Here is a 26,082-nt window from a genome sequence, read left to right as displayed (position 1 = left end):
GTTCTGAAGTGTGAGTATGTTCAGGTTAAACTAGCCCTGCCAAGTCTCATGGTGCTCGTGGGACGTAAAATAATCTGACGGTATCTGGTCTTGTCCTCTCTAAGCCTGTCCTACGAAAACAGCCCTGTTCTGAATCGTCAAAATTTCCAGCAGTGTTTACTTTCATTCCGAATTTTTTCTATCAACGTCGTCAAAAAGAGCATGACAAAGCACACAGAAAAAAGAAAATGGATATCAGATACAAAATATGTATCCTGCACTACGTGACCCTCTAGAGCCATTTTAACCCCTCTTTCCCAGCAGCGTGGCGCCTTTCCTGCGCGCAGATGCCAGGTTTTGCTTCATTCGGATGATCGTGCGGCTCGAAAAATATCCAGCGGTCCTTTAACCGTGGTTTCCAACGTGCACATAATTCTTTTTCCCGTCACTTTCATGCATTACAACCGCCTTCTCGACTGCACTTGCGCACCAATTTGTTACACGTGCCGTCCTACATCTGGCGATGTAGCATTCAGCAGCCACATTCCAGTGCGCTCTCCGACCTGTGCTCAAAGCTTTGGCGTTGCGGAAAAGAAGCTACTCTACTAGCTACTCTACTCTGGCCCAGAAGAACGTAAGAAACATTCGTTGCTGTTTATTGAACCTAGTTCATGTTGATGCGCAAAAAGGGGTAGTCAGAATACGAAAGGGCATTGAGTTATATGTTGTTCGTGATTTATACTAGGTGACTTACCTTAATACAAGAGTTTTTGACAAACTCTGTTTTTGACAGACAAGTGTTTTTGTAGTTCGTTCGAGAATAACGCTCTGAGTCCCCCAACTGTGAAATGACTTTTTGATCCAAGCTTTTAGCACTGAAGAACTTCTCAAATAGCTCTTTTTATCGCACTTTAAAAGAAACACAGGCGTTTATCACAGCTTCTTTACAGAAGGACTTAAACCTAAATCATACTGCTCCGCTTTCTTCCTGGGAAGCCACTGAACACCCAGTAAATATAAGTTGTGTAGGATGTTTAGTATTGTAATTTGCTTATTTTTATATGAAGAAGCAGCCAGCGAAAACCACAATTCCTTGACTTTTATTCTAAAATCAAACTTAGAATACTGAAATAAATTCCATAGAACATACATGCGCGCGTGCATAGGCATAAAAAATTGCACAGGGATAATAAAGCGGCAAGAAGTGCCAACAATTAAAATGTAAAAACGCCCATATCGCTGTGGGAAGGAATGTTATGGTGGATAAAGGCTGGCAAGTGATGTCGAGGAGCGTTTTAATTGTCACCTCAACATTTGAAACAAGAAGATTCTAGTCAAGGCGTGTTTATACACCGTCGTAGCGCGCGCACGGGCCCACGCCCGGCATAGCGGCGTCACGTTGGCGAAATCGCCACTCGCGTTGGGCGGCTTCAAGCGCACTTCTGTTCCCTGAATCTGTGCGGAAAGAAACCGACTCTATTTCGCGCCAAGCGCGCCGGCTAGAGTTGGCAGGACCAGGCCCATGTACCAGACCGGTTCCTCCGCTCGTCTGGATGCGCTGCTTCGCTAATATACAACAAATCGCGCGTAGAACGTTCTGCATACATGCCGGAGCGGTTGGACGATGGGCTGGACTGTAGGAAGGCCGAATTTGCGCCTGGCGCGGCGTCGAGAGTCTGACCTGCCTGGCAACCACCGGCGCTCGCCCGCGCGCCGAAGCCGTCGAAGTATAAATGCGCCTTAACAGGCGTGACGATGTCTCCGCAATTACCCCAATCCTCCCGTTTCTCCCGCCTGCATCCGGTTTAGGTTGCAATGCGTACTCTGCAACCCCACAATCAAGCCTGTGTATCCCTGAGCTGAATACGACTAAAAGCAACTACGAGCTGATATCCAGGCATTGAAAGCGCCAAATAAATAGTGCTGTTGTGCCGACGGCGCCACAAGGAACTATAACGAAAGTGTCGGCCTGACTTATTTCATATATCGTACGTGTACGCACTGCACTTTGCGAAATTGGTTGGGGAGCGTTATTAACGCATCTATGAATGGGGCATTGGGTTTTCGCTCCAGCTCATCCTGTTTCCCCCTAAATATATAGGCTACGAAATTACTGTTTTTTAGTCCCTTGTCATTTCAATCTCACCTTCACTAAATTAAAAGCATCAACGTTTTACTACAAATGGTTAACATCGTGAAAACTAGATGAGGCTACAGTTGCTCGGATTGCCGGTGCATCTTCGTTTGTTTTATTTATTGGTTTATTAGGGTTTAACCTCCCAAAGTGACTCAGGCTATGAGAGACGCCGGTGTGAAGGGCTCCGGAAATTTCGACCACCTGGGGTTCTTTGACGTGAACTGACATTGCACAGTACACGGGCATCTATAATTTAATCTTCGTTTGCGTTGGTTATGTGCAAGACGACGTGGATCTCCAGAAGTGAAATAAAAGTAACGTACAGAAAATGACCTCCGTTTACGTGTGCTAAGAGTGCGCACGCTTTACAAAATTCTCTAATCAGTAGAACATTTTTCTAGGTTCACGCATTACACCATGTCACCCGCCTAGGTAGTGCTACGTCGGATTAAATTTGTGGGAAAGAATGATCGTGCCTCAATGCAAACGCGATAATCTCGTATAGTCTTTCAAAGGGGCCGTTTTTACACCGTTACTGGAGTGTGACATGGCACGAACTGAAGGCGCCCTTTTTATCGAAGTAAAAATAAAAGTGAAAGTAACCCATATTTTAATGTAATTAGTAGTAAAAAGAAACTGACATGTCCATTACGCAGCGTAGATACTCGTACGTTCTTCCCCATAAATGTGAATTGAACGCTGTGTATAGCTTGCTGCAGAGTGACTATCGGTGTTTAAGGACCAGAATTACCAAACATTTGCCTTATGAGCGGTTCTCTACACGCCAGAGTACGTCACTCGCGGTCGCTGACCTTATTTGTATATATTCGAAAAATATCTGCAGCGAAAGACAGAAAATGCATTTGTACTTGCGAATAACAATAACTGGTTTGCTGATTCCACAAACAAAACTGAAAATATTCTCTCAGTAAAAGTAATGAATGCAACGTGCGGCTTTCGCGCACAGTGCTTAGTACCTCAATAAGGAACACCGAAATTAGCCGAAGGATTGAGAGTAATATTGGCAAATCGGTTAATAGTAAGCAAATGAAATGTTCGAGTATTGCACCTCGAACGGTTCAAATCTGTTTTGAATCGCTGTGCCTACTCTCAAGAAGTATTTCCAGCAGGCCTCAGCCGAGGCACTGTCTACGTCCTGGGCGACGTAGACAATCAAATGGCCATGTGATTTGGATGGGGGGAATCAGTACCAATGCATGAGATTTCCTAGTATTTTCGATGCTAAAAAAGCATGTGATCACCCGCTCGCTAATTTTAACAAAGCGCTTGAAAATTTTTGAAGCTGTGCGCTCGAGTCGTATGGCCTGTCCATCCTGTTGATGAAGATGACCAGCCAAAAGTCGCCATCGGTGGTCGTTTACTCCATGACTGCTTGTCTATAATGGAGGTAGTCGATTGTTGAACTGTTAGAATGTTAGTGCGATCAGGCGCAGTCCCCTCGCTATAATCTATCTATTCTAACTTGGAATGAATTCATATTGCGCTCTATACAGATGGCCACCGAAGGACAATGTTTATCTGGCCGCCTGGCCATAGTGACCGGTGGAGGCGGTGGTATCGGCAGCGCCGTCTGCCAGATTCTGGCGGAGAAAGGAGCCCGCGTGGTGGTGGCGGCGCGCACTCTGGCGAGCGTGGAAGCCACAGCTGCATCTCTCCCTGGTAAGAGAGTGAGAGCCAACGGAATGCGAACGCCGCAATAGTGCCTGCGGATTAAATGCCACTGCGTCAAGCACGCGTTTTATGTAAGCCTTATTCCAAGTATAGCGCAAGCTGGTAGGTGGGGATTCCTTCGGAACATGAATGTAGCGCCACATGAGCAGGTGAGGCCGGTCTTGGAGCTCCTAATGTACTCCTGTGTTGTCGCTGAATTTAAATGCTGTAATAAGCATCACTTGTGCCATTAATCGTTTTGCGAGTAGGACGCACAAATTATGTAAACGCCATGTGTTTTTCATACTTTAAAACCACGAGAGACAAAAGAACAAAAAAGAGACAGGACAACACAGCGCTTCATGAAAAAGAGTCTAAGGAACTAGCACTGAAGTTCTCGAGCGTGAATAAATGGGAGAGATGCTCTGAATGTTCTATATAGTAATAGCGCTTTTCTCTAGACTTCTTCTTGGTGTGTCATTTTCGCGCTGTTGCAGTGTTGAAACTGTAAACCAAATTCAGCCAGCTTTTCGTCGCGCAGTTTTTTGCACGATTCCTAAAGCCCATAACGAGGTAGCTCTTTTTGTTCTCTCTAGAATCTGAAATCTGTACCGAACGCTTCAACTGATTATTCGCTTCCTTTCAGAAATTTGGGGCTACTCTATTCAGTCGCATACATGAAACTAAATGCATTGTGCTAGCAAGCGGTCCATTGACACCACTGTCCACTAACCACTAACTGCGACTGTCTGCTCCTTGCGTGAAGTGTTTCACATAAAACTGCGCACATATTTCATCATACCTGTTGTTGTAGTCGCCATCGACACCGTATATCAAAATCTGACACTCTAGCTTGCGGAAAATTACGTGGTAGGTGGGCTATCAATCCATGTGGAGTATTCGTGTGGACTCATAGTGCTGCGAAAGCAGGCTGATGGAGATAAACGGCTTACTGTAACCAGCACACTTCAGATGAGAAGCTGACATGATTCGCGAGGTGTCGAGGCCGACGCACACGTTTTGCGTTCACAAAACACTTCAAGACCTCTTCCCAGATGAAGGAAATTACAGTTTACGTTGAAATGAATTATGTAGACAGGCTAATAACGGACGGATGCGCTTCTGCGCAAGAAGGTCCTCTTTAGCAGCCCATACATCACATAGAACTGCCGCCTTATACAGGGTGTTTCACTTAATTATCCGAGCATCGCGGCAACATACATACGCTTTCGGGAAGCTTGATGGCAAAGAATTCTGTGCAGTGCACGTAAATCGAAAAAATAGCCAAAGCGCCGAGGGTAAGCCTGTTTTCGAAATTGTAAAAATTAATATGCATTTTACTTGCGGTGCGCTGCTCATGTGCAATCTAGCCGTTCGGGAACTTCCACACGCGCTCTGTCAAACCTTCGGTATTACTGATGGTTGCAGTGTAGTGAGGCAGCGAGCGTTCAGGTGAGAAGGATGGCGTCCCTTTGTTTCCTTCAGGCCGGGTTATAACATAGTGCACTGCAAGAGTACAAAGTGGCTGCTGCACTCTCTTCAGAAGCTAGTTACTGCGGCTATTTTCCTCAAGGAGCGAACTTCCTTCTGAAGGCGAGAGAAATAAATGTGCACTCACTGTAGAAGCTCTTTGAGTGGCACGATCACTATAACGGTATCGCCTTTGTACTGAAGCATAGCTGTGCTTGAATTTGACCTGCATCTATGGCAAAACATTCCCGTTGCTGCTTACCTTGAATGTAAAAACTTATCTTCGTCAGAGCGATGAAGAAAGTCATCATCATTCAATACTGTCAATAAGTTCCATTCAGCTATATCATGGGCTTGTGTGCTTAAGTTCGAGAGAAACGCTGTCAACTATCGCCGTCTTTTACAATGGCCACCTACAGAGTAAAACGCTTCGATTAAACGGATTCTTTGGCTCAAGACTAAAAACTTTCACGTAAACCTGTGATTCTTCACAATTCTACTCGACAGACCATTCTGCGCGATACGTGCTGCGGTATTATGCTGTAAATGCTCGACGTGACCAAAAAATGTGCACTGAATTTTTATTACAAGAAATTGTTGACGGGATGCCAGTGATCTCTCGTCCCTAACGACAAACGTGCATTATACAGTACGCCGCCATACTACATCTGAAATAATATTTCAGATAATATTGCACGGAGCTGATAAATATTTTTCTCGTCAGAGGTCGATGAATTATAGGCCAGTTTAATCTCTGGAGTTCCCACAATGAACATAAAAAGATGCATGAAGTCTGGGAGTGCATTTATATGTTAAAAAGAATGCCAACGTTGCTAACACGTCGCTAGCCCTAAGTGCGTTTATAGCGACTGTCTAGAAAATAGCAACGTCGTTTTCTGCTCACCTGCTGCAAAAGGCTGCTGGTAATTTAATGATTTAGGGACACAGACCACTGATCGATAGGATAACGCCAAAGTATATTTTTCTTGTAAGAGCTGCCATATTTGTCTCAGGTCGCCACGCATATTGTTTCACTACAGGCACTGACCACAAAGCAATGATCGTAGATGTTGGTGACTCGGGGTCGGTGGAACAGCTCTTCGAAGCTGTAAGCAGCTTCAGTCCAGTGGCCGCCAGCATTGTGGTTAACTGCGCCGGTTTCATCGACCCCAACACGCCACCTGCCACCGATATCAGCGACAAAATGTTCGACCAGACGGTGCGAGTAAATTTCAAGGTGAGAGGTACATTATTTTCTAGAGGGATGTTTATATCTAGGAGGCAAAGAAAGCCACAGATAGTTTACCTTGGTTAGGCCAAATGCGGCACAGGTGATATAGCACTAGTTGAGCTTAGTTTAAGTTGTTCAGTTAGAGCTCAGCCTTAATGGTAAGATGCAACAGCCTGTAAGTAATAACTCCCATATAGGCGGCATTATTGGGCGTCCTCTACTTTACATTCACAGACCTCTGGGAGTCCTCAAACCATTCCTGGCGCAGTGGTGCAACGTTTAAGCTATGCGCAAGTGCCCTGCGACCACAGGGGCTGCTACCCGCGGGGATTGTCAGACCCAGGTTGATCTTGCCGACCAAACTCCGGTGGCCAATATTTTATTGAACTGCCACTTCGCACAGTGGGCAGTTTGCTCACAATCCGTTGCAGAGGATGTGGTGAAGCCACAAGTTTACACGTTTGTGGAAACACAACTACCACCAAGAGGGGGCGCTGTGGGCGACCTGCTTAAGGTGGCTCGCCAGCCACCTACGGGAGGCACCTAGCTGGTTGCCCAAAGTTGCTCTCCAATCAACTAGGTGCCTCCCCTAGGTGGCAGGTGTCACCTTGGGCAGGTTGCCCAGAACCCCGTGGGCAAGCAGAGGGACCTCAGAGACAACGGCTGAGTGGAAGCCTGTGAGCTAGTGCACGAAAAAAGCCGCCACCGTCTGGAAGGCGTTGAAGTAACGAGCGCTAGCTGTTCAGTAGCGCCATCTATCGTCCATGTGATGTATTGCCATGTGATTACGCTACTTTTTGATACTTTAAGGCGAGCGGGCGCCTACCACCTTGAGGACGGATATTTTTGACCAATTTGGGCCGAAAAAGTTTTTCAACTCTTGGGCGATTTTTTCTTACCTCAAGGCGGTAGGTGCCCGGTCGCCATGAGGATTAAATTGTGAGGGGCCGAGTACTGACGACAAGGCCGCCATGTTAAGCCTAGCCGTAAGTAAATAGTAACCTAATTATACAATCATCATCATCACCATCTCATCATCATCAGCCAGACTACGTCCAGTGCAGGGCAAAGGCCTCTCCCATGTCTCTCCAATTAACCCTGTCCTTCGCCAGCCGCGGCCACTATATTCCTGCAAATTTCTTAATCTCATCCGCCCACCTAATTTTCTGCCGCCCCCTGCTACGTTTGCCTTCTTTTGGAATCCACTCCGTTACCCTTAAGGACCAGCGGTTATCTTGCCTTCGCATTACATGCCCTGCCCAAGCCCACTTCTGCCTCTTGATTTCAACTAGGATATCATTAACGCTCGTTTGTTCTCTCGCCCACTTCGGCGGCTTCCGATCTCTAAACGTTACACGTATCATTTTTCTTTCCATAGCTCGCTGTGTTGTCCTTAACTTAAGCTGAACCCTCTTTGTTAGCCTCCACGTTTCTGCCCCATAGGTGAGTACCGGTAAGATACACCTGTTGTGTACTTTTCTCTTGAGGGATATTGGTAAACTGCTATTCATGATATGAGATAACCTGCCATACGCGCTCCATCCCATTCTTATTCTTCTAGTTATTTCCCTCTCATGATCTCTATCAGCTGTCACTACCCGCCCTGAATAGACATATTCTCTTACTACTTCCAGCCGCCGCGGTGGCTCAGTGGTTATGGTGCTCGGCTGCTGACCCGAAAGACGCGGGTTCGATCCCGGCCGCGGCGGTTGAATTTCTTTGGAGGAGAAATTCTATAGACCCGTGTACTGTGCGATGTCAGTGCACGTTAAAGAACCCCAGGTGGTCGAAATTTCCGGAGTCCTCTACTACGGCGTCTCTCATAGCCTTAGTCGCTTTGGGACGTTAAACCCCTTAAACCAACCAACTTCCAGCACCTGGCTACCAACTGCGAACTGCTGTTCCCTTGCTAGGCTGTTGAACATTACTTTGGTTTTCTGCATGTTAATTTTTAGCCCCACCGTTCTGCTCTGCCTGTCTAATTCATTGATCATGCTTTGCAGTTCATGTCCTGAGTGACTAAGCAAGGCAATGTCATCAGCGAATCGCAAATTACTTAGGTATTCTCCATTAACTCTTATCCCCAACTGTTCCCATTTCAGGCCCCGGAACACCTCCTGTAAAAGGCAGTGAATAGCATAGGCGAGATCGTGTCTCCCTTCCTGACACCTTTCCTTATTGGAATTTTATTGCTGACTTTATGGAGAACTAAGGTAACTGTGCAATCGTTATAAATATCTTCCAATATTTTCACATAACACCCTTCTACACCCTGATTCTGCAATGCCTCCATGACTGCTGAGGTTTCTACTGAGTCGAATGCTTTCTCGTAATAATTGAACGCTATATATAGGGGCTGGTTATATTGTACGCATTTCTCTATCACCTGATTTATTGCGTGAACATGGTCGATTGTCGAGTATCCTTTACGAAGGCCTGCCTGGTCATTTGGTTGATTAAGTCTAAGGTTGTCCTGACCCTATTAGCGATTACCTTAGTAAATACCTTGTCGGCAACAGAAAGTATGCTGATCGGTCTGTAATTCTTCTAGTCCTTGGCGTCTCCTTTCTTATGAATTAAGATAATATTAGCGTTTTTCTAAGCTCTAGGTACGCTAGAGGTCACAAGGCATTCCGTATACAGGATGACTAGTTTTTCGAGCACAATATCTTCCCCATCCTTCAACAAATCTGCTGTTATCTGATCCTCACCAGCTGCTTTCCCCCTCTGCATTGCTCTCAAGGTTTTCTTTACTTCCTCCTGCGTTGCTGGCGGGATGTCCCATTGCTGTGTTCTACTGCCGCTCTCAGTAACATTCTGATTGCAATCGCTACTGTCTAGATTTGTGTAAAATTCTTCGGCTACTTTAACTATCTTATCCACATCGCTAATGACATTGCCCTCTTTGTCTCTTATCGCATGCATCTGGTTTTTACCTATGCCTAGTTTTCTCTTCGCTGCTTTTAGGCTACCTCCGCTCTTTAGATCATGCTCGATTTTCTCCATGTTAAACTTCCTGATGTCGGCTAACTTGCGCTTATTTATTAACTTCGACAGCTCTACTAGCTATATGCTATCTATGGAGTTAGACGTCCTCATTCTTTGCCGTTTCTTAATCAGATCCTTAGTCTCCTGAGAAAGCTTCCCGGTATCCTGTCGAACCATCCTACCGCCTACTTGTACTGCGCACTCCTTTATGATATCTGTGAGACGATTGTTCATCGTTTCAACATTACGGTCGTCATCTTCAGTTAAAGCGGAAAATCTGTTCTGCAGCAAAATCCTGAATTCCTCTACTTTCCCTCTTAATGCTAACTCGTTAACATGTCTAACATGCCCTACTCACCGAGCCGGTTTCTAATATTCATTAATTAGATCATGGCGTTATCGCTTAGTTAATTATAAGCAATTAAATATAAGCATAACCATAACTAAATATTCAATTCGTTCGTTATTTTGATGCCTATCCTGCTCTACTCATATAGAGGATTACAAATATCTAATTCGATTTATGATGCCTCAATAATTACTGAGTTTAAAGCGATTAAAACAGTCGTGTGACTGGTTAATCATGATGGCAGAAAACCAGTGACGTCACCAATCAATAATTCGATGTACTAAAGACGTCACCAATCAATCACCATTTGGTTCGCTATATAGATTTACTACGGGGGCAGCCATCTGGAATTCCTCGGGCTTAGAAAAAGTCACGTCAAAGGCAGGTGGTAGCAGACCCCAAGAAATCGAGAAATGTGATGAATAAGAGCTAACGCTCTGAAAATGTGAAATACTGTGCGCATGTAGCTTGTGACGAACGAGCGAGAGCCGTCCATTCGGAAACTTGCGCACTCGGTAGGACTATCGCAGTCGCGTAAACGAGTCCCCTTTTTTCGGCAGAAAAGGGAGTTGCTGCTCTTTGCTAACTGTCACTGATCGAATATAAGGTTCTGAATTACATGAAAAATGTTCCGTGCACCAGGCCTTCCTCCGTCAGAGATGATTTGCAGCCATGGAAGCAGCACACATGGAGAACAGAATACATACAAGAATTTAGGGTACATTTGGCTGCAAAATGGACGAACAGAAAAAGACGGAGCTGATTAAGAAAAAGCTGAAAACCTTCACTCTCGTTAAAGCCAGTAAACTCCAAACCAGTAAATTCAAAATCCAAGCAATGTCCACCGAGGAGATTCAGAACTACAGCACACGAGAGACTATGCAAGATTAGATTCTAAAAAGAAAAATGACCAAAGCCAAACATTGTAGACCAAGAATTGCTATGGTCTAAGTCGTATACTTTTCATGAATATATATCTCCGTTGAAAATAATGTCTACCATTGCTGAATAACACTTCATCCAAAATCAAAAAAACGTTGCCATCATACCGCTAGTGCTGCTTTTTAAAGGAGGATAGCAGGAATATTTTTGGCTGCCCGTGTTTTTTACATCAAATTGGCTTGCAGGCCTTACTGAACATGAAAGTGAGTTCAGAACACCAGTGCGTAGAGAGAACTAATAACGAACGATTTTGGACTGGCGCTTTCTTTATCAATAGGCGCAAGCGGTTAAGCAAATTTTGGGCGACTTTTTTTTATTTCTTTCAAAAATGAAATGAATAGAATGAACCTAAGTACAATGGTACTGAACTCAGCCAAGGCTAGAGTCGGGTCCATCACAAAGATACCTTGTAAATGCAGCGTTTGGATAGAACACTTCTCACATACACAAATTCAAAATAATAAAATCACGACAGTTTTTATGCATCAATTTCATTCAAAAATAGGTCCCTATATGCGTTTCTTCATGCGGTCATTCTTTGCACAATGCCTTAACAAAATCATTTCAAGGCAAAATTTACACATGCAACCGTCCTCACAATTGCAGAATCAGGAATAACATTCCGAGGCATTGTGAAAAATTACTTCTAATTTTAACATCATTAGAAATTCCATTCTAAATTAGGGCACCGTTGAACTGAATCAGCCTTTTTTCGCATGTATTATGGCATATTGGCGCGTTAAAATAGTTTGCACTTGAAGCTCCAGTGTCTCGTTTACGAGTTATGAATATACTAGGGAAACGGCTCATTGAATTGCAGTATTTTAGGAACTGTCTGTGCGGTTGTTAACGCAAAAATAGGATGTAAAGATAAAATATGGGCTGTCTAAACAAGTGGCTTGCTATAGGTAAGGGTATTTGGAATATTTGATGATTCTTTAAGATATGAGGGCTATGTGTTGCCCCAATGTCCTATGCAGTAACGTAACAGACTGTGTAGAAGAGTAAAGTATAGTGTGCGTAGGATAGAGTAATCAAAACACTCTCCCGTTCTTGAGAGAACATGACATCCATATGCAAGTGTTGCGCAAATTTGTTTTGAAGCGAAATCTCCATTACCGGACCTTGTGCTTCGATCGCCGGGTGAAAGGTTCTGAGTTAGAAGTCAGCTGGGTTAGAGGTCACACTATGAAAAATAGGATAAGAAACTGAGTCAATAGAGAGTTTTAGCAGAGCGGATTTACTGTCCGCTCCGCACGCAGTTCCCAGCGGAGCTGCAGCGGTGCGTTGCGCAACAGTACAGTTTTAGCGCTGCGTCTCGTCACGGTCTTCCACGTCCGCTCAAGGGCAGCGTCTCGTTGCGCCACCTAGTGGTGGTGACTGGACTTGCCAGAAAATAGTTATAATTAAGCCTCTCTGATTTATCTGTGAATACATAAATAGCAGCTATTTACGTTTGATCTATGCTTTTTGGTAACAGCGCTGCATTGGAATGAAGTTTTCGTACGTAAAACTGAAAAGTCTGCCACTGCGAGAGCCAAGTCAAGGCCAGCAAGCCATACCTCAGCGTGCGCGTGTACGCATTTGTGGCGTTGTCTAGAGGTTGTATTCATCCTCTGCGCGTGCGAGCATCGATCGTGATCGAGCTGCGTTCGAAAGTTTTGTGACGCCGCCTGCAACCTGTTCGCCATGCCGAAAAGTGTCCTGTAAGACCCGCTCCTGTTGTCACAGAAGCCGCGCTGGCGGCCGCCATGTTGAATGTTTACGTTTGGTTCGGCTAGCGTGGGCCCAGAAGGCTTTGCGCGAGGCCTGCTCGTCGCGCCGCTCCGGGCTCTGCTTGGCTCGCGTGGGAGCGGGGCCGAGGAGCCGGACCGCTCCCGCGCTCCCGCCTGAGCGTTTCGCGCATGCGCAGTAGCGCTACCCGCTAGCTCACTGAGCGGAGCGAGCGCACAAACCCGCTCAGCTAAAACTCTAATATCTACGATTGGGAGTCGAACCCGAGGCTGTTCCCGCAGCCAACATGCTTCCTATTAAACTGCACCAAACTCACACGCTGTGCATTGGAGAGCACTGTCATCGACTTCCATCTGCTCCATCCCCCGGCGACTGATATTTAGAAATCAGGACCAAGCCTAGTTTGCGTGAGATGCGAGTCCGAGGTGAAACCATGAAACAGAGAGAAAGAGAATTTAATAAATAGACATGAGTGGGAGTCGAACCCGCGCCTGCGTGAGCAGATCTCCTTGAAGGGCCGTTCAGCGAAACCACTAGGCTATCGCCTTTTTTTTTTCTTCAACATGGTATAGATTACAATGACGCGATGTTTAATTTAATTGAGATATCCGCAAATAGTGGCACATCAACACACACACGAGAAAAGAGTCAATTCGGAGCGCATAGCGAATACATCATAAAACGACACATCTAAGGAAACAAAAAACTAGAAAAAAGGCATTGAACAACACAGCACTAAGAGTGAGTACCACTCCGGTTCATACTCGGTCTGGGCATACAATTCTTTTAGGTGTACAATCATTCTGAAGAAACGGTTTTTGACAGAAACAAGAGATTCACTATGTCGGGCCATCATGCGCGTTTTCCACAGGCTGTGTAATCCTTTTAAAAATAACATACCTAAGGGCTGATAAACAAAATAGTAGCGCAGTCAGAAATTTTAGAGAATGCAGCCTAAAATTGTCTTTTTTTCAATGTCCGTTGCATGATGTCTCAGAAGAGTATTGAATCTTTACAATGGATGAAACAATGCTCAATAGTTTCAGGAGCATCTCAAAGGCGACAATTCAACGTAGACACGAAAATACTCTCTTTCTCTAGCAATTTTTTAACTGGTAAAGTCTCAGTGCGCAGCCTTAACAAAAATGTTTTTGTACATGGCGAGAGGGGCATTTTACTTAGTCTCCGGAGTACGTCACGTCCCGTTAAACCAAATACACAGAGCGATATAGTGGCGGAGGAAAGAGCATACAGATTAAGTCTTTATAAAATAGTTTCTCGACACCGAAGAAAAGGAACTGATGGGAAAACGAACAAGTAGTAAACGAACCGACAAATACGCCTCATGCATGAATCGCCGCACACACCAGAACCTCACGAACACCACGAACACCAGAAGCATTAGAAGATAAAGTCATGCTCTGTAAAGCAAGAACTAAATTTACCTGCAAGAATTCCCACATCATTGGCTTTGCAGCGTCCCGGAAAAACATGAAACGTGAAACCACCTCTCGAACACACAGGTGGAGTAAACCGAGGCAACCAGCGCTTAGAGGTCGGAACAGGCTATCACACCTCATTGATTCAAAAGACTAACCCCACACAAAAGTTGCGAAAACTTATGGAAACGTTGGATATAAAGTCTTGTGCAAGGAATAATTTGCAGTAAATAAAAAAATTTAGTGGAGAGGAAGAGATTGCATGAGGTCACCCTGCCAAAACTCGAGAGACAGTGGGGCACTGAAGTGACAGCATAGCACTGCAGAGTTGGCACGCAGTCTTTCCAGTAATGGGCACTGTGCTTATAGGCACTCATAGAGACGGCAAGGTACTTAGGTGGAGCACGTGCCCATTGTATATCAGCTTATTAGGCAGGTGTCGTTCCCACATACATTAACAGAGCCCGCAACAGTTAGAACGAATAATTCGAGCTTGGCTTAACAGGGCAGAAAAACGCGAGGTCATGCGCATAGGCTAACACCATCACTTCGTGACCCATATTAGAAAAACAATGGACAGCTGCACTGTTCCTAACACTCAGACAAAGTGGTTCCAAGCATAATGCGAACACAAGCGGAGTCAGCGGGCAGTCCTCTTTCACAGAGAACTGAATTTGAACTACTTGTGAGAGATAGTCATTTACAATCAAGCACGCTGAAGAGCCTTTGTAAAGAAGGCGTAACCCAATAGAGAGAACTGAACCAAGATTGACGTGATTTAAAGAGAAAAAGGAAACTAATGGGACACCACATAGAACGCCTCTGCCAGGTCAATTTGCAGGTTTGCTATTTGTTCATTCACTGCAATACGCAACACTGTGCGCGCTGTATGTAGATTAGATCGTATGGACCGACCCCTCAAGCCACATGTTTGATAAGGTCCAATAAAAGTAGCCATTACAAGCTGTAGCCGATTTGAGAGGACTTTAGCAGGGAGCATGTAATCAAAATTAAAAAACGTGATAGAGCTTTAGCTTTCTAAAAATAGTTGTTTTTATCTAACATCGGTTTCCGGTATTAAGCCAATATGATTGTTGGTACATGACTGTGGCAAAAATGCAACATCAATACTCTGCTCAAAAATTTGGAGTAGGACAGGGGAAAAAACAGATTTAGAGGTCTTACAAAATTCTCCTCAGAGGCCGCCCGGACCTGGGGTTTTCGAAAGCGGTAATCCATCAATTGCATCTTCCAATTCACCCGAGGTTATCGGGCCGCTTATCTCGCATTCATCCTCAGAAAGCGAGAGGAAACCATGGACACACAGCTACATGAACATCGTCAGCAGTGCTTGAAGCGGCAGCAAAAGCGAGGTGTAGTATTTTGAAAACTCGGTTACTATTTCTTCTTTACTTATGACCAGAATGCCACCACAGTAAAGCTCAGAGACGCGCTTGGCATTCACGTGTCGACGCTCCTCAGGCAAGGGCTGTCTACATGACTCCTCACAGTGCAAAGCACGATAACTGCCCGATCGTACACTGACCGCTCGAAAGCGTTCTCAATGGAATCTTTGAAGGGGACACTTTGCAGTTGCAATTTCTTCTCTGTACAACCCTGGAGCTTCGCATTCAAGTTCGTGTAAATTATAAGGGCTCTGAAGCAGTCGCTTCTTCTCACCAGGTAAGACCTCTTGGAGCCGATCTCAATAGCTGCGCCACGAAGATCCTGCTTAAACACCTCCCAAGCTGCAAATAGTGGGACTCTCATGGTCAAGCAAGATTCCAAAGTTGTCCACACTTGCTGCTTGAAATCCTCCTCATTTAGCAACGAAGAGTTAGGCTTCCACAGTGACCACTTTGGGTTAAATTTAAGACGGGCACATTCTCCAATCTGCGCATTGGCCATGGCACGATCAGAGAAATAAACAGGCCTGACTTCGCACGAAATACACCTTTTAAGTAGATCTGCAGAAACGTAAAACTGATCTAGGCGTGAATTCAAGACTCCGCTAATAAATGTGAAGGCGGATGATAATCCGGCATCAATTAATCTTGCGTTTGCTGTGATGGCCTATGAAACTCGAGCGCTCTTATCAGTGTTTTCACTTGGATGTATGCGATCACGTGGGTCGCACTCGCCGTTAAAATCAACCAAGAGTAGGACGTACCGGTCACAGTGTAGAAGAGTTGCCATACCCTCAAATAAAACTGCTGACTGCACCCGATTCTTTGAAGCATACACATTGACGAACCTCCACGATTCACAATGCAGCCGAAAGTCGCAATGTTTCACGCTCCCATCTGTGTCAACCTGGTACATAAAGTCAGAAACAGAGAGGCTCTTTTTGAAGAACACAAAGCAGCCCGCCCAAACGCGTACCGAGTGCGACATTCAGGCGTGGTATTTTGTTAAGAAAGGCGCAGGGCCACCTCTCTCTCCAATTCCCATCCCATCCAATTCCACTTAAGATCCAATTTTCCTTTGAACAGCTACACTGTCTAGCCGAGCGCCTATGAACAATCAGCGCAACTGCACCTGTTTCTGCCTAGACCGGAGCCTACAGATGTTGAGTGTGGCGACGGACAACTGCTGGACATTCGCCATGGTGACCAATGTGCACATAAATCAACTATCCGCGATGTCGAGCGCCAATGCGGACGGTGAGACCTCCCTAGAGCTGGCACCCTTTCTCCTCGATCTGGAGCATCGAGGAGATTTCTTGGTTTTTGGATTTCGATGGCGGGACCTGTGCTTGGATGCAGGGTCGGCGTCCTCTTCAGAGGAGGCAGAACTCGGCGACAAGCCACGCTTTGAGGACACAATTGAACTTGGCACTTCCGCCCCCCCCACTCGCTGTCAGGGGGTGAGCTGACAGACTGGCAATCAGCCACTTCTAAGTCATACTCAACAGAGGCATCAGAGACATTGCCGCAGCCAACACGCCTCGTGTTAGACTGCACCGCACTCTCGCGCTGTGCATTGGAGAGCGTTGTCTTCATCAAATTCCATCTACTCCATCCCGCGGCACTGCCTGTTGGCCGTTTTTTATACGTAGCACAAATCCGTGCTTTCACTCGTATTAGAATGTAGTAAACGTGCTCTTTAGTTTTGTGTATGGGATTTCCCCAGTGCATGTCAGAATCGTAATGCACGCCTAGGCATTTTAAACTTGTTACATGTTGTATCGCATCACTGTTTTTGCGCAGAAGGTTTTTTTTTGTAGTTTAAAGTTTTTCCTTTAGAGCTGAACACAGTGTATTTTTTTTTTTTTTTAATGCGATGTTTATTGCCTCAGGGCATAAAACGGCATGTAATGATAAATGAGGATGCCTAAATGAATGAGTAAAGGTTCGCTGATCTAATGAAATCGAGCAGTGAACGATGATGAGGTCCTTGTGTCCAAGCGGTGTATGACGCACTGTTCTCGGGCGAAAGACCCGCTGCCGCCAGGTGCCGAATTCTTGTAGGCTTCAGCGCCGGGCAAACCCACAGCAGGTGGTGAATGTCGGCCTCAAGATTTCTGTTCTTGCAGACTGGACACCCGGGGCGGGGAAATACACCTTCAAATTGCGGCCACTTTCGTGTAACGGCTGGAGTTAGGGCAACCCCGACCCGGATCCTCCGAAGCGCAACCTCCTCTGCACGGGTAAGACCACGGGGGAGGGTTACCGCACACGGAGGGATTAGAGCACGTGTGCGGCGCCGGAGGTGTTCCTTTTTTGTTAAAAGGAGGGTGGTGTCATCCAGTGTTAGGACTCGAGGCGAAGACGAAGTTGGGGTCACAAGGTGGGTCGCAGAATCTGCACGGCTTTGCGAACTCAGGAGGTCTCGTGGGACCCACTGTATTCGGACTGGCTGCGGGATGCGTGCCGCGAGACGATGGATGTCCTGGCAAATGCCTGGGGTGCGACTGACGCGTCGTAGTAGGCGTATGACTTGAAGAGCGTCGGTGCGGATGACAATGCGAGCCGTAGGTAGTAGGGGAACGGCGGCCACTGAGCATAGTGCCTCTTGAACGGCAAGCATCTCCACACAGAAGGAGGAAGGAGGTTCTGGGAAGCGAAACCTAGACGTTTTGTTGAGGGCAGGCTTGCAAGGGCAGTAAATTGCAGTAGTGGTTTCGCAAGCCTGGATGCCTGCGTCAACGTATAAAACGATGGAGCCATGCGGCAGATGGGCGTCTTCTTGTGTAATTCGTTCGCGAAACGACGCCGCCGCGAGGGTAGATGATGGCCGGCGTAGATCTGTTGGTTTATTATCGCTTAGCTGCACAAAATGCCAGGGAGGGAGAACTGGCGGAGGCGGCTGTCGAATGGAGTGCGAGGAAGCATACGCCCTGAGTGCACACGTTGCGTGTGTAAGGTTAGACTTAAGCCGGCGAGCATCACGTCTTTGCTGCACCAGCTCATCTAGAGTATTCAGCTGCGCATGTTCTTGGAGCGCCACGATCGGGGTTATGCGGGGAAGGCAAGTGATGACCCTCATTGCCTCTCGATTTACGGCTTCAAGGCGATCCCACTGAGCCCTCGTCAAATGCTGGAATTGGGCTTGGTACACGAGGCGCGGTTGCACAACCGCCCGCACCAACTGCCTTGCAACATGAGAGCGGGCGCCGCCTGTTTTAGGAGCAATTCGTCTAATCAGACCTAACGCCTGAATCGCTTGCTTTTTAGCTCGAGAAAGCCAAGCAGTCCCTGTTCCTGACTCGTGAATCGTCAAGCCCAATATTTTGACTATCGAACTTTCTTGAAGTGGAGTTCCGGATAGATGGAGACGAATTGGTGTCGCAGCGAGTTTACGGCGTCCCCAGCGGTTGGCAACAGACACATACGTAGTTTTGCTCACTGAAAGCTGAAGACCAATTGAAGAGGCATAAGTCGACGTTATATCTAGGGCTGACTGTAGGGCGGAGGCTTGAGTCAACAGGTCGTGGTGGGTGCTCCACACAGTGATGTCATCAGCGTACAATAAAAACTTAATATCAGTCACTTCATGTAAGCGCCAAGCAAGGGGGATAAAAGTAATATTAAATAGTGTTGGCGATAGTACCGATCCCTGGGGCACGCCGCGAAGAGGCACAAAGGATCCGACGGCCTCACCACTGAGGCGTATGGCAAAGTGTCGGCCTTCCAGAAAGGATTTTACAAAATTGCGCACTCTAACGGGGAAATGCAGCATGTCAAGTGATTCCAGGATAGCAGCATGACTGATATTGTCGTACGCCTTTTCAACGTCCATGGCCAGTACGGTACGCACATTGTGGCTGCGTGTTGATGCTAGAACTGATGACGCCAAGACAGCCAATCCATCTTCTGTACCTATGGACGTTCGAAAGCCGATTTGGGCGGGATGATAGAAACCGTGGTGCTCAAGCCACCACGACAGGCGTGTGGCAAGCATCTTTTCAGTAAGCTTGCACAAAGTGGGCGTAAGTGATATAGGCCGGAAATTACCAAGGTCTGTCGGCGGCTTCCCTGGCTTTGGGATGGGGATCACAATAGCCGATTTCCAAGTTTCTGGTACGACGCCTTCTATCCATACCTTGTTGATGGTGGCGAGGAGTTGAGGCAGTAGAGCGGAACTCATGTTCTTGTACACCTCGTACGGAATGGAGTCCGGGCCGGGTGCAGTCTTCCGACGGGCCTCATCTATTGCTGCAAGCAACTCGGGCATGGAAAATGGGCTTGCGATACCCTCGGCGTCGGCTGTAGATGGAAGCCTGTCGACATATGCTGGAATGCCAGCCAAGGAGGCTCCTGCGGTCCTTGGAGGCAACACGTCATACTTCGGAAAAAACTTCCGCGCTGCTTCTCTTGCGAAATCATCCGGAGCTAAGTTAGCAGCGAAGCACGCTGTGGCCGCTGCGTCAGGACGACGAGAACCACGTTCCATAGCGCGAAATGTTCGCCATAAAGAAGCATTCGATGACTGTGTTGAAAACTGGTCACACCACGCATGCCACTGCCTTCGCGATAGATCACGTTCATATCTGCGAGCCTTGGCAGTAAGGTAATTCAGCCTTGTGCGTGCTTGTGCAGAAGTCGAGTCTCGGGAAGCTGCCATCTCCGCTTGTCGGCGGGCAGCCCACAAGTTAAGCAGACCCACATCCGGCGCCGGACGATTGACGTCTGTCCAGGTGACAGTTGTAGCCTTGTTGAGCGCAGTTTGTATGCAGTCCATACGTAGTGTAGATGACTGCACAGAGAGATCTTCGAGCGTGGTGCGAAAGGTGTCCCAATTGACCACAGAACACCTACGGCGTAATCGGCGGGCTCGTAACGGATGAAGACCGATGATGATAGGGTGGTGGTCACTACCCCAGCAGTCAGGCTCCAGGTGCCACGAGGGAGTGCCGGGACCGGACCACCACGTAAGGTCCGGAGCATACGTTGGACTGCGAGCATGGTGCACAGCCCGCGTTGCTGAATCGGGATGGTTGAGTAATACAAGCAACGCATCCGCGAAGGCGTCCCGCACACGCCTACCACGGGGGCTAGAAGTGGGGTATCCCCAGTCTGGGTGAGGGGCGTTAAAGTCACCACCGACTAAAATAGGGCACCCTGGGTGTTGTCGTCGCAGAGTTAATAACCACCCCAAATTAATGCGGGAGGAAGCTCCACCGGCGGGCCTTACATAGCATGACACGACCACAACAGTTGTCTTGGGAAACTTCACGGCCACTGCAACTACCTCCTGATATGAGGTGCACCATTTTTCTAGGGAGAGGCGAACTTGAGGAAAGCGCGTATCGACATATACCGCCGCCTTTCCTGGAGGGGCTGCAGTGTGCACACGACGGTCGGTCATTGATGGAGACATGTATCCATTAAAGCCCGGAATGGATGGCAAGGCATTGGTCTCCTGCAGTAGCAGGGCCCACACCTGGAGCTTGTTCATGCGAAGTCGATATTTGAGCTCTCCCACCTTTGTGGAGAGGCCTCTGCAGTTCCACTGGAGCACGCCGCAACAACGTGTACTCGCCATTTTCGATTAAGCGTCCAAGCGTTGTAAAAGAACGGATGTCAGGTTAGATAACTGGGTTACCATAAATCGGAGGAGGGATGTTGTAGAATTATCCCGCAGTGCAGCAGAAGACCTGGTAGAGTCAGCAAACAATGCGTGAGGGCTGGACGTAGTCGACGGTGCGGCAGCACTCAGTGGCGCGGGGTTAGATTCCGCTGTTGGTCTTCGACGAGCAAGCAGCTCACGGCGCTGTCGTAGCTTAGAAACCTCGGCTAAAAGGCGTGCGATTTGGTCGTCAACTGCTGCCATGTCCTCAGGCAGTGGCTCCAGCATGCTGGTATTGTTTGTAGCCTGAAGGCGACGGCGATCCTTGCGCACTTTATCTCTGTAAGACAGTTGAACAGAGGCTGCAGGCGGATTGGACTCAGAAAGCTCTGGCCAGTCGTCGTCATCCCACTGGAGGGCCGCAAACCTGTTGGATGTCTGTATCGGGGCTGCATTTTCAGGTGGAGGCACGAGTTTATGTATCCTACGCCGAGCCTTTTCAGTTGCCTTTTGTTTTGTTGGGCAGGTTGGAGAGGTGATCTCATGGTCGTCGGTCTTGCAAAGTCCGCAACGGTAAGACGGTGTGCCTTGTGGCGTAGCCTGATCTTGAGTTGTAAAAGGGCATGATCGGCGCATGTGACCAGATCTGAAGCAACTGTAGCAGTAGACAGCGCTCGGTTTGTATGGCCGAGGTCGCAGAATACAGCCATAATAGTAAAGGCGTTCTGGAGGAGTTGGTGGGCCTTGCAGTGTGACGATACAGGAGCGCCCTTTGCCCATATACCGCGCTTGGATAACACGGTGCGAAGGGCAGTATAGCTCACGCTGTAGGGTTGCCTGGTCTTCGGCGACGTCGACGTTGTACACAACACACCGTTGTAGGTCTGAACCTTCTACAAGGTACACCTGGACAGGCACCGAAATCTCGCTTGTAATCGATATACACTTGAGCGTTTGCAGACGCTCGACAGCAGCCAGAGTCGGAAGCCACACAGCGATGGTATTGGATTTCGTTCTAGCCGTGAAGCCACGAAAACCTTTGGTTCCAAGACAAGCGTCCAGGTTTGCCTGAAGGATCCTGTTCGGGATGTCTGTGAGGCTTGTGTTTGCCAGAGCTTTAATGGCCACTTTATACGATGCCGATCCAGGCGTCGATACAACGTGGCTGGCATTTGCTAGGCAGGAACGCTTGCCTTGTGAGCTGTTGTTGGCCGAAGATGAATCCTGTGCAGTGTCCCCTGATGGACGCTTTTGAGAACCGCGAGAAGCCGGAGTCACGGGTGCAGGTGCTGAAGTCATGTCCATTGGAGAGCTCTCCTCCTCACGCAGCGCGGTTGAGGCCCCGTCCAAAAGTGGAGGCTGGGTAGCCATTGCCGTGTTCCGCCCAGAGGGCAGATCGCTCACGGGCTGAGAAACATTTGGAGAAGGCGGGATGTGCGCTGCCGCTGATGGACCGGGAGCAGGAACCAGGAGCTGGGACCCAGGCTCAGTTGTCAGAAGAGGTGCCGCTGAAGCCGTCGCGACGAGCGACACCGGCGGAGTTACCCCCGCCAGCGCGTCACCGGAGGCCCTAGGCCTAGTCTCGGAGCACAGTCCAGTTGCAGGGATGACTGTGGGACATTCTGTCAATGCCACACAGCCAGACGGCGCATGAGCTTCGGGAGCTTCTTCAGATGATATGAAGTCAGTTCTCTTGGTATAAGGAACGTATTTACGCGGATGGCGAGATTTTTCACTGGAGCGATGTGCAGCCACCGTAGCAGGGACACTTCGTCTTCCTCGTCTCTCCAGTGTATTTTGATTTGTGTGTAGTAACAGTGAGCTGGCTCGTAGTAAACCACTTTAATACCTTAACTAGCTCTTCGTTTATATTGCTAGTTCTCCCATTGATCCTTCCATATACAGGGTGTCCCAGGTAACTTGGACCAAGTTTAATAAAAAAAAACAAAGCGTTCTTCAGAGCTGGAATCGCGTGAATGTTGTTAGGGTTTATCTAAAGTTACAGTAGCATTTTTTCACTCCTTATATTTGATTAATTAGTCGAGATAAATAAATTAACTTTCTAAATATAGCTTGAAACGTTCAGGAGTCAATAGGAAAGTTATGGAGCTCCACAAATATTGTCCAACCCAGGCACTACCAACGCAGTAGCCTAAGCGTGGCCGTTTTTATTCGAGAAAGACGAAAGCTCGCGGAGTTTAAAAAATACCACGTGACAGCGCGCTCCGTGCGCCCGAATTCGCCGCGATTACAGCGCTCTCATCCGTGCTTTGTAAAAAGCATCACTCGCTTCGCGCCTTTCGTGCTGCCCAAGACAGGGCTTGGCGTTGTGCTTGGTTCCAAGATAAGCGCCAGTGGGTTCGGGCGGCAGTTGAAAGAAAGCGCAGCTCCCGTTTCTGCGACGATAATTGCGCTCTCACGTTAGCAGAATGCAAGCGGAAGAACGATGACAATCTCATGAGTTCGAATTTGGGAGCAAGATCCCAGCAAGTAAAGACGCATATAACAAGCCTGATAGCGTCGCGTATGAATTACGCTGAAAAACAGGAGCCGTGCTTTCTTTCAGCTGCCGCCCGTACCTACTGGCGCTTATCTTGAAACGAAGCACAACCCGAAGCCCTGTCTAGAGCAGCACGAAATGCACGAAGCGAGTGATGCTTTGTACAAAGCACGGATGAGAGCGCTGCAATCGCGGCGCATTCTAGCGCACGGAGCGCGCTATCACGCGGTATTTTTAAATTCCGCGGACTGTCGTTTTTCCCGAATAAAAACGGCCAGGCTAAGTCAATCTCGTTGGAAGTTCCTGGTTTGGGCAATATTTGAGGAGCTCCACAACTTTCCTATTGACGCCTGAACGTTTAAAGCTATATTTAAAAAGTTAATTTATTTATCTCCACTAATTATTCAAATAGGAGAAGCGAAAAAATTGGTACTGTAACTTTAGATAACCCCTAACAATATCCACGCGATTTCAGTTCGGAAGACCGCTTAGTTTTTATATGAATCTGTGTCCAAGTTATCTGGGACACCCTGTATACTAACGCTCTGTAAACAGCGTACGTGAATGCTTTGGAATATCTTAAGGTTGGGGGAATGCCATTTACGTGTAATGAAAAAAAGATCAGTCCCAGAACTGAGCCCCGTGCACCCCAGTAAGGGCTGCCTTCGGTTTATAAATCAAGTTATTCATTACATTACATTGACATGCCAACCAGGACTAAATCAATTCTTATCACGTCGGCCTCGTGGACAAGCACTGGTTTTTGCTTTGGATAACCACTGTACTTTGTGAAGTCACAATAATTGGGGATGCGAACTATGATGTCACTCGGTGGGGGTGAATATGTCGAGCGGCTCTTCGGGCAAAATTCAAAATTAGAATAAGCTATGTTCCTATCAGCGCCTGCGGATGAGACATGCTTGCGCTTGTGATTGAAATACCATGATTTCTAACAAGGACTTATCTTAGTGGTTTGTTCTCAGTTCACCGCGGCATTAAAGCATGGAGACTACATTCGAAAGCAAGACACCACATTTTGCTCAGATAGCAGCCGCAAACCTTAGTCACGTTTTGGAGATATACAGGTAGGAGCGTAATAGTGGCAAAATTAAGTCGGTAAACCGACAACAGGCTGTCAATGTTGTCTTTCGGTACAGGGCGGTCTGCTCGGTGGGCGCTTTGTTTATGGTTTAATTTTCTTGATTTGAAATCGCAATACCGTACTTAATTTTTTAGGTACTCCCATAGCGAGCAATTATGTTACCAGTGCTAGTCATTCTCGATGTCCAGTAACATTCTGAAGCCGACGCCACGTTCAGAAGGGTCTGTATATGAGGTAGCTTGTAAAGCCAGCCTATAAAAGTGACAGTCACACTTTTCTGACCAACCTGTATAAAACCTCAGAAACCTGCAATGACTTCTTGGACAAGATAACTGACAATCCAACAAGCAGGAAAATGACCCGGGGGCTTTGAAACAGCACACGATTTTGTTGGGTTCTCTGGGTCCTATTGTCCTTGAGCACAAAGATGAAAGGAGCGCTATTTACCAGATGCCGTCATATACGTCCTAGACTGCTCGAGTTTGCTTCAACAAACTCCCAGATACGTGTGCAGTGAACATTCTCAGCCCCTAAAATGCTGAGATGATATCATTCTTGATGAGAAATCTAAACTAATTCAGGGTAGTTTAGCATTTAGCCATTCTTACTGCACTATAGAGGTGATGTGCAGAAAGCGCAGCTTCATTTCTCTCGACTGCAGGGAACATTCCTCGTCTGAAGAGCAGCAGCACGGGCCATGCTCGAAGCTGGCATCGCTAACGGAGCCATCGTGAACGTGGCCAGCCGCGCAGCCAACGACTCCGCTCCGCTTCTGTCGGTGTACGCCGCCAGCAAGGCCGCCGTCGTCGCCTTCACCAGAACTCTGGCCGCCGAGCTGGCACCACGGGGCATTCGCTGCAACGCTGTGCTCCCCGGAACGACAGACTCTCCGCCTTTGGCTCTCATGCCAGAAAAAATTCGAAGTGCGGTGTGCGAGAAGATTCCTCTGGGACGCTTCGCTCTGCCTCGAGAGGTAGCCGAAGCTATTGCTTTCCTCTGTTGTCCGGAGAGTTCCTATGTCGTGGGCTCCGCCATGTTGGTGGCCGGAGGGAGGCCCTGATAGAACCATTTTTAAGCGTTGGTTTGGTTTGGTTTATGGGGTTTAACGTCCCAAAGCGACTAAGGCTATGAGAGACGCCGTAGTGAAGGGCTCCGGAAATTTCGACCACCTGGGGTTCTTTAACGTGCACTGACATCGCACAGTACACGGGCCTCTAGAATTTCTCCTCCAAAGAAATTCTAGCCGCCGCGGCCGGGATCGAACCCGCGTCTTTCGGGCCAGCAGCCGAGCACCATAACCACTCAGCCACCGCGGCGGCTTTTAAGCGTTAAGGAGCTGTGGTTATTCTTTTCGGGCTCTATCAAAGTCCCGTTGATTGAGTGTGTTTGTGAAATAAATAACTGAATTTTTATTGGACAAGGGCAGAGAAAAGAGGGGCTCGTTTGCCTCTTCGGTCTTTGGTTTCGGTGATTGTTGTCTTCCGTTATGCAAATTTTTCTTCAGCGTTTACCTGAATTTTTGGTTGATA

At 47.5% G+C, this 26,082-nt stretch overlaps 1 pseudogene across 1 annotated transcript; it reads left to right on the top strand.

The window, feature by feature from the left end:
* Positions 1 to 412: 412 nt before the first annotated feature.
* On the top strand, positions 413 to 25,613 carry LOC149333729 ((3R)-3-hydroxyacyl-CoA dehydrogenase-like; annotated as a pseudogene). Its single transcript, XR_016285193.1, has 4 exons — positions 413 to 613; positions 3,631 to 3,796; positions 6,298 to 6,494; positions 25,215 to 25,613. The product of XR_016285193.1 is annotated as a (3R)-3-hydroxyacyl-CoA dehydrogenase-like (transcript).
* Positions 25,614 to 26,082: the final 469 nt, after the last annotated feature.

Source organism: Amblyomma mixtum, chromosome 8, assembly GCF_055824585.1.
Source record: "Amblyomma mixtum isolate Tamu chromosome 8, ASM5582458v1, whole genome shotgun sequence".
In the NCBI taxonomy this organism is placed as follows: domain Eukaryota; kingdom Metazoa; phylum Arthropoda; class Arachnida; order Ixodida; family Ixodidae; genus Amblyomma; species Amblyomma mixtum.
Note: the sequence above shows the minus strand (reverse complement) of the source record. Positions and strands in the feature narration are given on the sequence as shown.